Below are 3,963 nucleotides of genomic sequence, written 5' to 3' on the forward strand. Positions count from 1 at the left end.
CTCTTACATAATTCTGTACATTCATGTGCAGACTTTATCACCTGTCCCTGTAGGATAATATATATTTTTTCCAGGTAGAACCCTTTTTGTTTTCATGTATAATCCTTTCACCCAATGAAGAACCCTCAAAGAACCAGTTGGTGAAGCTCCTATGGGACAGCCATTTATGAACCCATTTTTCTAAGAGTCTACTACAAATGAGAGGTTACAATAGGCCATTTATATATTATTCAATTGAGAATATATTTTTCCAAAACTGGAATATAACTGGAATATAATTTCCATTCCTCAAAACAGCCTCCACAAAATTGAAACACACAGCACGAGAAAAGTGTACAATCATTTCCTAATTGATGCGAAAGTGTTGCTAAAATTACCGCAAAATTCTCCTAAAACAGGATTTCTGAGTTTTCGATAGTCTCCAACACAACTCATTCTTGAACACGTAGTCCCTTCTATTCGACCGCTATAAAGCTTACTATATTTACTAATGCGCACAACAAGGCGTCATATCTCCTTAGCAACATTGTAAGAGCTAGAAGAAAAACTGTGGCAAAGGTTCGTGGGTTTAGGGGTTGAGCTGTGCGCACGAATGTGGAAAAGTTTAACCCCTGTTAGAATCAAGTTTATTGATGCGCGTCGATAAAAATGCATGTGTAGAGCAATTAGGCTAATATAGCAATTAATAGCCATGCGAAAAAAGCACGTTTGGGCATGCATAAAAATGGAATTTGTGCATAATAGGCTTGCCGTGATGACACAGACACTAAAAGGTGAAAATTATCTGCTGTAATGTCAACAGTCATACGTAATCACTAAACAAACAAATAAACACACACGCGCGCTGACAAACAGACAGAAGCGCGCGCGCGCGCAGGTAGGCTATGGACAGATGAATTTCCATGTTGAAGCAGCTGCTTGTTGGTTAAATTAGGTTCCCGCTATTCCCGTGGTAGCTGCCGCCTTGAGAACTGTGCAGAACTGCACTTGGGGTAATTGAGGAATGGCAGGGGATTTAGCATGAAGAAATAGATTTCCATCAGGACATGGTGGAGGCAACACACATTTCACTTACACAGAAAGGTCCATGCAGCTATACCAATTTTGGAATAGAATTGAAATGCGATGAAAGCATATGTGATTATAATTTAACGGTTTTTATTTTTTTATGAATAGGTTATTATTTCAAAGATATTAAAGATGAGTGGATAAGTGATCCTTAGTAAAGAGGCAGTGTAGGGCCTTTGCCTTTATGTGAAATTAAAATGGCATATCATATTAAATAAAAACTCTTCCATATTCCAATAAATATCCTGAATGCATTGCAATATGGGCAACAAGCAACTAAATAAAATAGGCCTATCGAAATGCACATTGATGCGTGGGATATGCTGATTTAAATTCACCTGTTCCACGCCCAAGTTGGAAACACTATGCAGCACCCATGACAACGACTAGATAGATACACAATACAAGCCATTCCTCCTGGGTACATCGCCCTCCAGCAAACTAGGCTAATACCAGTGTTGTGGGAGAAAACTCTTAACGCCATTTGTCTAACCCTTATTTACACAAATACAAATTAGGTTGACTAAACGAGCTTTTATAATCTGTGAAATGTAACTGAATCTACGATGATCGTGTATTTCAATTTAACGGGAGTAGATTTAAACAGCCTGTGGCAGAAAACAAGATGATACGTTTTCATTATTGTTATCATTTATTTGTATTATTCGTCACGTATTATTACTAGTCTATTATTATTGTTATTATAGAAATACCATAATAATGATCATATATTTTCATAACTTATTTTTCCAGGTTTCGTCATCAATAACACTCTCGATTTAAAAAAAAAAACGGTTTCTGAATTTGAGTCTTTATTTTCTTATCAGACGTATTAACATCTAGCTGTTGTGTAGCCTACTCTGAACACTGTACAATATTTTGAATGCATTATTGATTTTTTTTATTGACAAGGAGGGTTCACAGAAAAACGATAGGTTATTTTTGAGTTTTGTTTCTGCAAGTTTGTATTATTGGTGTTTATACAACTCCACTTGACTTGTAAGTCAGTTTACCCTTATATATCACAATAATTGACAGGAGTTTACGTTTCTGTTCAATATAATATTTTGGAGACGCCAATTTCCCAAATCTTCTTCTGAATACTTGCTTTACAGATCTATAATTATGTAGTAACGCTCAAAGTATTATTTTGATATGGATAAATAATTGTTAGCTATAGGCTAATGCCCTTTGTTTAAGACTTGCTATGTGACTGCTTCCCATAACATAATTAGGCCTATGTGCAAACTGCAAAGACAAGAACACTTACCAAACAAAATGAGCTTGGTCCAGTTTGACTACGTCCAAAAATAATGTGGTAGTGATAAACAGCGTATTATCCTTTTTATAACATGTCTCATATCTGTAACATTCGTCAAAAATCAAGCCATCGATTGAAAAGCACACATTATCGAGTATTTTTTTCTCCTTCCAGAAATGGCTGACCACTCACGACGAAGAAAATCATTAGATGATAAAGCGAGGAAACTTTAAGTGTCATGAGCTTCCTCCGCGAGGTTGTGTTATTGAGATTTAGAGTTGGGTGGGATTCGGGTGACAGGAGGAGGTGTTAGCCGCGGTTTGGGCGCACACGAGCGGGAAACATTTTCCTAACTCACTAGGGGGCACATGGAGGCAAATGCTAGATTAACCATTGGGAAAAGAGTTCTAACAATAAAGCTTTGAAACAAAAATACGTTATGTTATACTTGTGCGTAGCCTGTCTGAAGCCTAGATAGTTTTAAACTTCTGCAACGCAATTATTCTATGGGGCACTATTAGTACTACACTTTTTATTTTATTTTTTTATTTAACCAGGCAAGTCAGTTAATAACAACTTCTTATTTATAATGACGGCCTAACCCGGACGACGCTGGGCCAATTGTGCACGGCCCTATGGGACTTCCAATCACGGCCGGATGTGATGCAGCCTGGATTCGAACCAGGTACTGCAGTGGCCACTGCTCCACTCGGGAGCCCAAATACCCTCAAAATGATTCGGCATACCGGAGATCACTGTCACATTCCAATTTGTTATATATATATACCGGGCCATAACCTGAGCTGTAGTGCACCGGGCTAATAGAACTCCCTCATTGTTATAATGTGAAATATGGTTTCTTGGAGACGCCAATTCCACAAATCTTCTTCTGAATATTTGCTTTACAGACCTATAACCATATTTCACATTATAATAATGAGGGAGTTCTATTAACCTGAGCTGCAGTGCACCGGGCTATGGCGCATGACGTGAACAGGCAAAACGTGGAAAGCTTTATTTGTGACCCATGTACAAATTAGAATTGTGCAATAGCAGAGCATAAGACAGTTGCCACATCAATGTTACACTGAATTAATTAGTTAAGTTATAGTTATTAAATGTTATATTCCAATTTTATTTAATGATATTGGTTATATTCCATTCCAATATTATATTCCAATTAATATTTTTTTGGTATAAATTAAAAACAACTATTGAAAACTTTTTGCCCCTGAATAGTAACTGGCACCTCCAGGGGCAAGTTACCCGAATAAACGCGACCCGAGTTCTTAATTAGGAAATGCTAGTTGGATGACTGTTCAAAGAGATTTTTCCCAGTCTGAGCTAGTTTTTTTTCCTGAGTTCCCAGTTGTCTTGAATGTACTTAAGTCTGACATTTCCGAGTTCTCAGTTGTTTTGAACGCGGCAACTGGTTCCGAAACGAATGCACCCACTTTTCACCATAATAAAACTCCTCACACCGGGATATCCCGGGACAGATAATCGAATCCCCTCTAGGTAACCTCTGCTGAACTACATTTCCCGGCATAATGAAAAACTGTCTTCATATGCTGATTGGATGGCGCTCTTGATATCAAGTGCGTTTGATTTTGCGCGCTCACCACGTCGGGTGA

General features: G+C 37.8%; 1 protein-coding gene across 1 annotated transcript in view; it reads right to left on the reverse strand.

The window, feature by feature from the left end:
• Positions 1–3,963, reverse strand: part of tp73 (tumor protein p73) — a 46,701-nt gene that overhangs the window by 34,666 nt on the left and 8,072 nt on the right. The gene's annotated exons all lie outside the window — the stretch shown is intronic.

The sequence above is a fragment of the Oncorhynchus nerka genome, linkage group LG7 (genome assembly GCF_034236695.1).
Source record: "Oncorhynchus nerka isolate Pitt River linkage group LG7, Oner_Uvic_2.0, whole genome shotgun sequence".
NCBI classification, from domain to species: Eukaryota; Metazoa; Chordata; class Actinopteri; order Salmoniformes; family Salmonidae; genus Oncorhynchus; species Oncorhynchus nerka.